Source organism: Chiloscyllium plagiosum, unplaced genomic scaffold, assembly GCF_037043375.1.
Source record: "Chiloscyllium plagiosum isolate Xiang-an unplaced genomic scaffold, Cpla_swu_hap1 HiC_scaffold_45, whole genome shotgun sequence".
NCBI lineage: Eukaryota > Metazoa > Chordata > Chondrichthyes > Orectolobiformes > Hemiscylliidae > Chiloscyllium > Chiloscyllium plagiosum.
This window is the reverse complement of record NW_028270183.1, coordinates 82,901,157-82,915,299: the sequence shown is the minus strand read 5'-3', so window position 1 is coordinate 82,915,299 and position 14,143 is coordinate 82,901,157.

Sequence of the window (14,143 nt, the reverse complement as noted above, 5' to 3'; positions counted from 1 at the left end):
AGGTCAGGCCTATATTTTCTGGAGTTTACAAGATTGAGAGGAGATCTCATTGATGTCGGCAAGATGTAAAGGTGATTAACAATGTAGATGTCGAGTGGATATTTTCTCACCTGGGACATTCTGCAACAATCTACAACCAACATAGTTTTACGTTAAGCTAGGTAGATTCTACTCACATGAATGAATAGAACTTACCTATTGCACAGGATTGTGAACCTGTGGAATTCTCTGCCCCAGAGTGCGGTAGATGCGGGGCCAATGAATAAATGAAGGGTTATGGAGTGCGGGCAAAAAAGTCGAACTGAGGGCAAAATACCATAAGTTATGTTTGTGTTAAATGGAGGAGCAGAATCGAGGAGCTGCATTGCCGACTGCTGCTCCTCGTTCTTATTCAAAACTTCAAAAGTACTATGAAGGAAGGAAGGAGGACTGATAATCAACAGGAAGTGGACACTCGCGGTAAATCAGTATTGGTCAGTTTGTCAGATTGCAAGGAGTGGAAGCACACAGTGACCATTGCTACTTCCTCAACTATTTACAACGAATATCTATGGTTTGGAGGAGTGGAACAAATGTACTGTAACTGTACCATTCTGTGGAAGAGCCACCGGAACTGAAACGTTGAGTCTGATTTTTCTTCTCTGATGTTGCCACAGCTTCTGAGCTTTTCCAGCAATTTCTGCATTTTCTGATGGTGCTGTTGTGTACTGTAACTGCATTTAATGATGATACTAAGATAAGAAGGAAAGAGTCTGCAAAGGATATGAACAAGTCAAGTGAATCTATTAGAGTTTAGCAGGTGAGATATGTCATTTTACAGGAGCTGTCTATTTTCAGTAAGAATGGAAGGGAGTATGTTATTGACATGGAGAGACAATACCGGACTCATTCGTACGGTTTTTACTGGAGTGTTTACTCTGGCACATTCAGACTTGGGACGCCTTGTTCCATCTCCCTGATGGTCTGTTCCCTGATGTTCCCAGCGGTCCTATTGCTCTGACTACACGCACAATGTTTTGATATGAATGGTTAGCAATGGGGTATGGTGAGGGGGAAAGATTTTGCACCATCTATTAAGTTGAATGATCTTCATCTGAGATATTATCCTTTATTTTTACGTGGAGGCACCAAGTTATTGGAATGGCTGACTGCTTCTGAACGACGAAGTTGTGGCTGCTGCCAGGACAGTAGTTGTTCACCAAGATGGTGTACTGTGCATGGGCACACTGCAACATTAATGGAGTAAGAGTTCCTTAGTTTCTCCACCTCTCCCCATTGTTATGGGGACCTCGCAGATCCATGTACACCACCGGGAATCCCGCTTGAATTGGAAAACAGGTATACTCCAGGCAGACCCATGCTACCGAAGAAAAAACATTGTATTCGCCTCACTCACCATGTATACTCTCATCAGAGAATGGTGACATAGATGTCGATATGCTGGGAGATGATGAATATGTCATCCACATTTGCCTGGAAAGTTCTCGAGCATGGAAGCTGAATGAAACTGTGACCCTAACAGCCACTGACTCTCCCGTCCTCCCTTGGTACGAAGCTCCAGGTCGTGTTGAAGGAGGTGACACCGCTCTGTGACCATAACACCATAAGACACAGAAATGGAAGTAAGGCCATTCGTCCCATCGTGTGCACTCTACCACTTAATCATGGCTGATGGGAATTTCAACTGCACTTAACTGCACTCTCCCCATACCACGTAATTCCTTGCGAGGTCAAGAATTAATCAATGTCTGACTTGAAGACATTTAACGTCCCAGCCTCCACTGCGCTCCGTGGCAATAAATTGCACAGGTGCACAACTCTCTGGTAGAAGAAATGTCTTCTAATTTCCGTCCTAAATTGAAGACCTCTAATTCTAAGGCTATGCCCACGGACCCTCGTCTCCCCACCGAACTGAAACAAATTCATAGCGTCCCCACTTTCTAAGCCATGCATTATCTTGTAAGTTTCTATTAGGTTTCCCCTCAACATTCTAAACTCTAATACATACAATCCGAGGATCCTCAGCCTTTCGTCGCATTATTAGCCTACTTTTCCAGGGATCATCCATGTGAATCTCCGCTGGAGACGCTCCAGTGCCATCTCATCATTGATGAAATAGTCAATGTCTGTATTCTTTTTACCTCATTTCAAGAACTCGTATTTGCTCACGCTGACTTTCATCATCCATTACCTGGACCGCCGTCTTAAACAGTCTATATCTTTCTGCACCGTCCCCACCTCCTCAGTACTACCTGCCTGTTCACCTAACTTCGTATCATCGGCAAACTTCGCCAGAATGGCCCTTGCCCCTTCATCCAGATCACTAATATATAAAGCTGCACCAGCAACATTGAAGCCTGCAGGACACCACTTATACCACTAGCCATTCCTAAAAAGATCCTTTTTTGCCCAACTCTCTACCTTCTGTCACATGACCAATCCTCAATCCATGCCAGTAGCTCACTTCGAACACCATGACCCTCACCTTACTCAGCAGCCTCCCGTGAGGCCTTTGATAAGGCCTTATGTAATTCTCGACAGATAACATCCACTGGGTTTCCCTGATCTAACCTAAATGCTCCCGCTTCAAAGAATTCTAACAAGTCTGTCAGGCACGACATCTCCTTACCAAATCCACAAATGCTGACAATTTCCTCAGCCATGTCCCTAAGAACTCTAGGATGTAGTCGGTCGCGGCCATAACGTTTACCAATTTTTAAACGTTTTAGCTTTTATAGCAATTCCTCTTTTGTAATGGCTACCATACTCAACCCTGCACCTTTACTCTTCCATATCGTTTGGATATTACTCATGTCTTCTACTGTGAAGCCTGGCGCAAATTACTTTTTATGTTCTTCAGCTATTTCCTTATCTGCCAGCACTAGCCTCCTGCATCAGTTTGGAGCTGCCCAATTTCTACTTTTGCCTCTCGTTTGCTTCTTAAGTATTGAAGAAACTATCACTATCATTTCTAACAGTCATGGCTAGCCTACCTTCATATTTGATCCTCTCCTTCCTAACTTCTCTTTTTGTTATTCTCTGTTTGCGTTTAGTCTTCCATATCTTCTGATTTCCCAGTGCTCTTGGCAACTTTATAGGCTCTCTCTTTTTATTTGATATATTTCCTTACTTCATTTGTCAGCCATAGCTCTCTAATGCCGCCACCCCCCACCCTGAACCCCCCCCCCCCCCCCGGTAAACTTTCTTTTCTTTGGGATTAACGTCTCTACTGTGCCCTGCATTACAACCAGAAACACGTGCCACTGTTGTTCTACTGTCTTCCACACTCAGGTTTCCTTCCATTCGATTTTCGTCAGTTCCAATCTCATTCCTCTGTAATTATCTTTATGTAACTTTAACACCATTATGTCCGATTTCCCGTTCCCTCTTTCAAGCTGCAGACTGAACATTACCATTTGATGATAACCAGCTCCTTGTTCAATCATGGTCCCCTCAAACTCTGCTCCTGGCGTAAGTGTAGCTTGGGAATCTCTTCTTGGAAAACCAGGGGTGGGTACAGCCGATCCTTTCCGAGTAAACCTACCTCTTCACAATATCTCCGTGGTTTCAGAGCTTTCCTGCTCTGCCGGTTCTGCTCCATTTGTTGCAGACCCAGATGCTGTAACTACAGGCCTCATGCTCCATGCGGAGTTGTGTCACCAAATCTTCAACTCTCCCTGTATGACGGACGCAGCTCACAGCATAGTCTCCAGAACATCATTCCCAGCAGCTCCACTGACTTTTCAATAACAGGAGACTTTTAGAAGTCCCTCAGCTGCAAAGTAGAGGTCTGACTCTTCGAAAAATATGCGAGGGGCTTCACATTGACTGACTGCAGGGTCCGTTGAAAGGGACAAACACAGGCGTTCAACGGGCAAACACAGACCAAGTTTCAAAGACGTGAATCAAACCTATTGAAACACCCGATACAAGACGGAGCAACACATGGGACACAGCGGTAAGTAAACAACAGGTGTACACACACCATTTGTTTCTCAGCTTCAAAATGCTAGCAGTCGACACACTCGGCATCCAAAAAAAGACAAGTTAACTGAAGCGTATAAAGGGACAGAGAAATTCACAGTAAAGACAGAAAGAGTTAATTAATTAACTGATAGCATATTGTGGAAATACGAGGAAAAAGGAAGGATCACAAGAATGGGAATATTCAATGAAGACATTGTTAGATCAGTTGAAATGGTTTAGTGCACCAAATTCCAAATCTGCCTCACAGAAGCAGCCCAAACACCAAACACTGTGACAAGATAACGGCTCAGCATGGAGAGCTGTGCAAACAATGCGAGTGTATTTCTCAGTAAAGTGGACTAACTGCCCAGCATGGGGAGTATTGCGAACCTTTGCCAATATATTGATGTTAAATTTGCTGCGAAACCTGCCTCGCAAGGGAAAATTTGCCTCCAGTTTTATGAGTGACAGGAAAGTGACCTTCCATCAAAACGTCTCGACACTTCCATTGCACCAGAAAAAGGCAAAGGCAAGTTTGTATGTGTGTGTATGTGTGTGTGTGCGCGCGCACGCGTTTGTGTGGGGGCAGGGAGTGTGCGTAGATGGTCAATGTGTTTATGTTAGCGTGTGTGTGTGTGGTGCACCTGCAAACTATTATCTGTAAGAGAGCACAAATGGAGGAAATCAGTTTAAATATGAACAACCAGCAAGGGATTTTCGAATCGACAGAGAGAATGAGGAACCTTTCATAGACAGATATGATGCTGTGTTTGAGAATATTGAAACAAAAACCAGACCCAAGAAAAATATAGACCAGTGCGCTTCGTGTACATGGGTGGATGGGTGTCAATAGTTACCATCAGGAGTCGAGAGGTTATAACGTCAGGAATCAGGTCATGGGCAAAGGGATCACCACAGCTGTGATGTGCCTGTTCCAGACTCACATATTGTACAAGGAGGGGATGGGGCAGAGGAGGAAAATGGAGTTATAAACAGAACAGAATACTGTGTGCTCCAAGCTCCGAACATTTAAATATCAAGGGCAGTCATACAAAGAATCGTGTTTCCCCGCGAAAACTGAAGAGGTTAACATAGAGAAAAGCAGTGGCACTGCCAGTAACAAAGAGGAAGATAGTGAAGTAAACAGTTCATTCATGCAATTGCTAAGGATTTGTACAGTGAATATCTGGATTCAGAGTCTCAGCAGAAAGCATAAGAGCTGCAAGGAGTGTAGAGTCATTGAAAAGAACCTTAGCACTATTAAACCTGATTTATAGAGTTAATGACTGAACAGCGACACTTACCAGGGACACCAATGAAAGCCAGAATTGGATAATAAAAATATTGAATAACGTAAAGTGTGCATTCGATCCACAATGATAATGACAATTGACTATTATATGTAGAAAGAAGCCAAACATAATCGGATAAACTCCTGCCTGTTGTTGGAAACTTCCACTCTAATGTTCTCAGATTATGATCCATTATTGGAATTTTCCATTCAAATGTTCTGACCCTCTGATCTCTGCTCCCCTTCTGCTCGAGCTGCTGATTACTGTTATTGCCGTTGGTGATGCTACTTTTCATACTATGGATTAACACACTGAACGGGATTATCATTTAAAAATGGAATCCCTCTGCTGGGATAATTATAATCCATGGAGACTGATAGTAATCACAGTTATTGAACAAACTGCTCAGTTAAGCCCTTCCTTTTATCACTTCCCATATTACAGTAAAATGGAAAATGTACACATTCTGGGTGGAATGGATGAGTTTTGCTGCGGGTTGGATTATAAATCTTTCAATATTTTAAAATTTTTCTTCCTTGTAATTGCAAGTAGTTCCAAAACACTGCGGGATTGAACTTTGGTACCACCCATTTATAAAACAGACAGGGATAACGTAACAAACCAGTTCCATGAAAGGAAGAATGGGGTAATTTCTAAAAATCATAAACTATGCAAACAATGTTTAATGTTCAGTGTTGGTGACTTCGTGTAATCCTGCTTCCAGCTTTAAGTGCCTTGTTATTAAATCCATTGATAACCTTGAGGCACCATTCAGCGCACTGACATTGCTGGCAGGAACAGGGGAAAGCAATTCTGTCTCCATGTGCCCGATACAGAGGGATAAGAGGAGACCAATCAGACCACACTAGAATATTACCACTTGAAGGTTTGGAAAGCTGGAATGTTAGTGGTTTTTGCAATATGAATCATTCAAAGCATGAAGAAGTCTTACTGCAGGTGTGCAAGGTTTTTCTGAGAGGAGACCGAGAGTACATTGTTTCGTTGTGTTTCTGTAACTCAGAAGGGAGGCAACTCCGTCAGAGTCAGACTACGAGCTAAAGATAATCCACGGATTGTTGAGTCATTTAATGTTTCAGGCCTTGTACAGAGGGAGAGGGAGACCACATTCAGTCTCTCTAGACTGTCACAGAGGGACAGGAGGAGAACATTTGGACTCTCGAGTCTTTTACAGACGTCGAGTCGGAGACCATTCTGCCTCATGCCGCTGCTAAAGAAGGAAAGGCAAAGGCCATCAGCCTCCTGAGTCTGTTACAGAGGGGCAGGTGGAGCCCATTCAGGCTCTTGTGTCTGTTACGAAGTCACAGGCCGAAGCCATTTAGCCTCTCGAGCTAGTTTCAGAGGGACAAGAGGAGGCCATTCAGGTTCTCAACTCTTTAATACGAAACCAAACCCAGTCAGCTTGCTTGCTCAATTATTGACAGAACAATTAACAAATACATCATTCAGAATTTTAGGACAATTTACAGAAACAGAGGAAAATCTATCAGTCAGCACAAGCTGGAAGGAGTGATGAAGAAGTCATTGAGTGCCTCAATTCCATTCCAAAGATCAGCAGGAGAGCAAACAGCTATTGGAGCCTGTTACTCAGGAGCAGGAAGAGCACATCGATACACCAACCTGGTAGACAGGAACATGAGAGATTCAGGTTGAAACTTTATTGCTGGAACAGCACAGCAGGTCAGGCAGCATCCAGGGAACAGGGGATTCGACGTTTCGGGCACAGGCCCTTCCTCAGGATTCCTGAAGAAGGGCCTGTGCCCGAAACGTCGAATCTCCTGTTCCCTGGATGCTGCCTGACCTGCTGTGCTGTTCCAGCAATAAAGTTTCAACTTTGATCTCCAGCATCTAAGACCTCACTTTCTCCACATGAGAGATTCAATCAAATGCTCGAGATGGAGGCACAGGAACAGAAGGCTGTCATTCAACTGCTCCAGACCGAGACAAAGGAATATAGGGATATCAGTGAGGCTCAGGGATCGTTATTCCCCTCTTTGCAGCTTCTGCTCCCTTTGGTGGTCATGTTGCAAACCAAGATGCTGTAATGAAAATCATAACGATTAATCCTTACTGGGTTATGAAAGCCTCTGGTCTTACCCATTGTCCACAGCATCTTAAAATGCACTCTCCATGGAACCTTTCCCAGCATTTCCACGAACTTCTCAAAACCAGAATGGTGGTAACGCTACTCATCTAGAAGTTAGAATGCTGATCGTCACCTTCACTATCGAGGGAATCGGTCATGTTACTGCGCACATAATCAACAAGGAGTGATAACACATTCATTCAGTGGAGAAACGCAGAACACGTAATAAAGACGTGCATCAAAGCTGCTGAACCACCTGTAAATCGTGGAACTCCTCACATTCCACCACAAGAAATGAAAGCACGAGCTATGCCGGAATTCTAATTCGATATCTTCTCAGTATGGACCAGTGTGAAGACCAGGCTAGTGTGCTGCTCATTACTACCCGGGAATCTGTCCAGAGTGAACATTTTGCGGATAACACCAGCACATCAATCGATAAACGTGAACTCCCAATCTGCATAACTGTGCAGAACACAATTTCATTCATCTATAAACTCGGGCGAGATAACTATCCAGCAGTCTATTGCAATGCATTGTTCGATAGAGGCGGATAGATTATCTGTGAAGCATGCAGAGCTGGGTAGTGAGCACTCGTGAATTGCTGTGTAAATCTGGAGCATTTATCCTCCTAGCATGTAGAGCTGTGTGCACCAACCCAGTTCAGAACACAGTAACACTGTGTTAGACGACTGCCCAACATGAAGACACTTGCAGCTCCTGCTCGACTTTACAGGGATGTACAGCTCCCATCCAGTTGCAGCTCCATATCTCCATCCTGCAATGAGAAGGGTCGATGTGGTTGTGAACATCACTGCCAGATAGAGATGGAGGGGAATCGTTTGAATACCAACAAATGGGAGGTGTTGGGATAAAGACTGTGGGGATGGGTGAGGAGATTGAGAGACAATGCCACAGGAGGATATGTTTTCACCTTTCAGAATGCTGGAATGAAGATATTTCTCTGACATCTTGCAAGATGGAGAAGTGTTTCCAGGAATGATGGGTGAACCGGACAAAGGTTCAAATGATGGAGAATTTGGCATAAACATTTGTTCTGCAGCTTCTTCAACCTATTGGGCTGAATCTAACAGTAATTTGTCTCAGTGAGATTTTCATTGAATGTGACAGAGGAATCATCTGCACGAGATTGACCTAGTTTCCTTTTGCTATCTTATCTAACTCACTTCATTAACTACCTGCCCAACTTCACCCCAACATGAAGTCCATTCCATTGAATGTCAGCTCATTGCTCCCACTGATCACGGCCGGAGGTACTCACCATCAACCGGAAGTCCTGAATATTCCATTAACACACGCAATTGTGTCATGTTTAAAAAGCCAATGGGCACACGGTTGACTTTTGTCAGTTCAAGGCTTCTATACACGGTTTACATTGAGATTGGCAGATAATGGACAATTACACCATGATTTATTAACAGGGTGACGGAGCTCCTCGTTGATGGGCGAGTACAGACGTGGATGTTTCTATTTCCAGAGAGCAAGCACCACCAGACCTACTGAGCATGGCCTGTGCACGGCACCAAGTTCACTTCAGTATCTGTGGTCTGACGAAATGTCTATCAAGACAGGACAAGTATTAATAAACTTCCCTGCTCTGTCAGAATAAATGCCACAATATTCTCCTGCGCCCTCCAACTCACTGTCTATCTGTTTTACCACCTGCTTCCGAACAAGGCTCATGTGCCACCACTCGCAACACTGCAAGCAGCACTTTCTCTCTCTCTCTCTCTCTCTCTCTCTGTTCCCCCACCCCCACCCCACTCCACTATTCGCCCAACACTAATAAACCTGCATTGAAAGAACACTGTGGCGGACATTCCATGGACATCTAATCTTTCCCCCCAACCTACACCAGCACCAACAGCAGGACCACCCATACCATTCCCTCACATTCCCTCCCTTCCTTTCACCAATTCCAGGACAAACAGCCTGTAAGTGAACATAAAGGGCTGAGCTGGGTGGTGGAGTGCCTATTATCCATTCCCTCGCCCACATCCCCCCGATAGGAGCAGTAGAGGAGCGGAACGACTCGTCTGGAAATTCTGAAACATCAACATCCCACCAACCGATTTAAGAGCAATGTTCAGTGAAGTTCTATACTCACTTCATATGCACGCTCATTTCTTTTTCCCCGGCATAGCCACGAAGCTATGGTCTTGATGGCATCTCGCTTTTGTATCGATCTGGTACGAATCGAATCTCCATTGCCTCGGTCGGCACGAGTGTGGGCTCACAACACATCGTCTCTACCACCTCGCAGGAAGGGAGAAGAGAGGCTCCCTGCGCACCACCTCCAGTAGACAGTCAGATACTAAAACTAATTGCGATACTTACTGCTCTTCCTAATTGTCGTGACATCTTCAATAACTTGTGCTCTTATATGCCCTCTTATATGCCACCACCTTTATAATTGGACAGACTGTTTTTACTGTCTTTCAATGTTCTTCCTTTCAAAGGACATTTTCTCACACTGCTCTGCATTGTTCCTCGATTGCCATGTACCTTAACGCTACAGCAACTGCTCACTGTTCTGTTTTGTTGCACACTGCCCCTCAGAAACTTGACAATTTTTCCTACTTTGGTATCTGCAAGCATTGAAATGTGATGAAGCTCACCTTTCACGCGGAAAAACTGAAATCCTGACGTACTCAAGCACATCAGCAAGGGAAACACTGAGACAATTCCCATATAGCCAGATAGTAATGAGATACTGCCAAACAATTAACAGAGTTACTGACAAACAACAGACAGAGTGAGCGAAAACTTCGCAAACTCACCACGGAGCAGGATTGATTCCGACAGGATTCCCATGTCTGAACTGGAGTCAGTGTTTTCCTGTGTAAGAGTGGTAGGTTTGGCAGTCTCTGCTCACGGAAATGCAATGTCCTCCTCTGCTGACCCCCCGATGCTCCTGCACAAGCAACAGCAGAGAGTGAAACTCATCAAGGTCTCAGTCACAGAGCGAGAGGGGGACAGCAGCAGCTCGCAGCATTATCACACACAATCACAGAAAGTGCTTATGTAGAGAAAACTGAAATTCGACTGAAGCCAGTCAAAGCGGAACATTTTTATTACTGGGAGTAATGGTTGTGTTTCCTCTCCGGTTTTTAAATGTTCTGTTTTTGGTCAGGATTCCTGACACAGCGTGTACATACTAAAGTGGATTTCCACTACAGCTGCATCCAGCACTCTCTGAGGGAAGCATTTTGGAAGAGGTTGGAGATGACTTTTATCGTAATCCCTATAATTTTTAATGTTTCATGAGCTAATCTATCATACAATGTTGGTAAATGTGACGTCATCCATTTTGCTGTATAACAGCAAAACAGACTATGACTGAAATGATGACAACCTGCAGAATGCTGCAGGGCAGAGGGATTTGTGTGTCCTTGTGTATGAATCACAAAATGAGTTGGTTTGCAGGTGTAGCAGAAAACTAAGAAGGCAAATGTAATGTCCTTCTTTACAATACAGTTACACACCCGAAGACACAGGCAAACACAGTTAAAGATATGCATACACACAACCAAAACCACATAGACTCAAGCATTTACACATAGTCACAAAGAAACTGCAAAGATTTCTTTTTATCACAGAGATAAGTACGTTATTGATGTAAAAGGGGATCAAGAGTTATGAGAAAAAGGCAGGAGAATGGTGCTGAGAAACATAGCAGCCGTTAACGGACATCAGTGCATACTTAGTTGGACGAATTGCCGAATACTGTTCATTTTTCTGCTCTTGTGGGATCTTGAAATGTGTTCTGAGAGTCCAGTGTCAATTAAGGCTGCTTAATATTCGATTGTAATGTGGGATCGCTTTTCGGGCCTGAATGGTCTATGTCTGTTCCTAATTGTTGTCCTTTGCCGCAAAACAGTTTGTGATTTGGTGTGAAGTTAACACACTTATTAAAATAACTTGTTTCTCATGAGATAAGACTTTCCTTTCTCATTTGTGCTGCGCTAACTGCGGTGTCCTCATTCCCTGGATAAGTGCAAGCTTGGTCATTGACGATATTCAAGTTTGAGCTCAACTGACATTTGGGCATTGTGGGCATGCATAATTGGCGAGGGGGTGGGTCATCCACAATCCGATCAACAATGAGTATTCTGAAAGTTGCAACAGGCTTGAGGAGCCGAATGGCCATTTATTGCCCCTAATTCTTGTGTTGTTCTCTCACTCATCGCCTCAAAAGTATTACAGATATCGAGGAAGCGCCCATGCAGCCACTCAGGATCGTTACAATGTTTTGGGAGATGACCATTCTGCTCGACGGAGGGGTTACACAGGAATAGAATGAAGTCATTCAGTCCTTTGTGTAATTACACAGCACAGGACAAGATCATAAAAACATTCCAAAATGATGCACATGAACTGCTACCCACACCCCAAACCCCACCTCACTCCCTGCGGTTAACTAACAGGAAACACACAGAGGGGATTAATGTTTATTTTCAGTTTGGAAAGCTGGAAACAGTGGAGTGCCACTGGGATCAGTGTGAGGTTGTCAATGATTTACAAACTGTCTCGATGATTTGGATTGGGGACTGATTGGTTTAGTGCTCACTTTGCTCATCTACCAAGACAATCATTCAATACATTGTCAAATATAGATAGAGAGTCTGCAACGTGATCGCGACAGGGGAGGTTAGTAAGCAAACTTCAATTAGAAATAATATAATGTGGGTTCTGTGAAACTTGAGCTTTGATGTAATGACAAAGTAGCAATAAACATGGAGAGTAATCGCAGAAATCGGGGACAGAAAGAAATGGTGTGTCTGGGCACATGATTCACATAAAGTTCGTCGGTAGTTCCAGCAAGTGAATATTAAGTAGATGGAATGATGTGTGCTTTGCTCATGAACAGGGAATAATTGGAAGAACGTTTCAATGAATCTGCATAGTACATGACTGAAACCACACCTGATGTACTGCATCTAATTTCGATCCCCAAAATTGAAACAAAACATAAAGCGGTTTTCGAAGATGTTTCATAAAATCTCTACAGTATGGACACAGTCAAATAGTTCACTTCAACTCTTCAAGGTGCATCCAAACGCAACTCACCACTGTAACCTTGCATTTCTCATGGTTAATCCACCTCACCTGCATGTTGCTGGACACTATGGGAAACTTAGCATGGCTCATCTAACTAACCTTCACATTTTCACACTGTGGGAGGAAACCGGAGCACTTCCTGGAAACTCATGCAGACACTATTAGTAAATGCAAACACCACAAACACAGTCAAGTGAGGCCGGAATTGAGCCTCGGTCTCTGGCACATGATAAACACTGAACCAGGCTGCCTCGCCTAAATGCTCCTAACCGTTGGATGTCTCCTTTTGCACAGGGGAATAACATTGGAGAGTCAATTTTAAGAATACAGTGTATTCATTTCGGAACAGATAGTATAAAACGAGAACTTGTTTTTTTTAAACACATGGACACACAGAAACGTATCTTCAAGTGAAAAATTGAGGATATATTATGTTAAGTGAAATGCATTGGATGCAACAGAAACAATGATGCACATACATGTGTTAAGGAATGATGTTGGAGCAATATAGTCTAGAGAATTTTCAAGGAAACCTCATAGGGTCGAATTTGGTGGTCGATAAACATCATTGTGTGTTTCAGCTCAGAGAGGGGGAAAACTGCCTCAGAAGAATGGTCTATTGCTCTCTCTTTCGTTCCTTATTACAACCCACAACAAAGTGGGAGAACTGAAAACTCTTCAGTAACTTTTACTAAGCGCAGAGAATTCCTGTCAATGATTCATTGGAATTCCCTCAATATCTGAAGCAAAGAATATTCGGCCAAATCCACCTGTTCCATGAGGAAATCATGTTGCCAACAGCTTCAGTGAGCAGAATAACTTCCAAAGGCAGAATAATATATGGGCAATCTCACCTCTTTTTTTTGCTTATGTCATGAGTTTCCCTATAATTTGTACAAGGTTCTTTCACGTTCACGCTCTTTACAGGTGCATACCTATGTTTCTGTGTGTATTTGGGGTACAGACAGGCATGTTTGGATGAGACTACAACCAGTTCAGCCACAATCTTAGTGCTGGTGGAACAGGGTCAAAGGATTTCTGCTTCTCAGCCCTATGTCACTGTATTCCATTCAGCAACTCAAAGCTGCTCGGAGTAGTTGGTGACGATTTGCCACTTGTGCCTAGTTCATAGCAACAGAGAAAGCCATTCCTCCATTAAGTTTCTCATATACATTTTGATATGTGTTGGGCAATGCTCGTGAAAAGCAGAGGATGGGTAGAAAAGAACCCTACCCTTTCTCCTTCGACAGGTTTTCGTCGCTGTAACTTGTCATTCATCTATTCGCCATGTTATCGATCCAGATTCACTGTCAATACAGATACCTTAGCTCACTCAGAGATAGTTCACAAAATCCTCTGGACTGTCTGACTACAGCATTTCATAACAGAATTTAAAGGAAAAAGAAAAAAAGTAAATTTCCAATGGAAAAAAATACTCGAAAAACTGAGATATGGGAGTAGACTATTCATTTGGGCTTCAAATGTACTTGGTTTTGGGGAATAATTCAGGACAAAATGAGTGAGGTGTTCACTGGAGAACGTTGGGAGCAGTGACCATAAATCAGCGCCAGTTGGATGAGTAATATCGCATTTTTTTCTTTAGACCATAAATCTATTATTTTTAAAATAAATATGGAAAGCGATAGGCTGGTCCATAAATGTAAGTTTTAAATTGTCACAAGGTCAATGTTGATGGCAT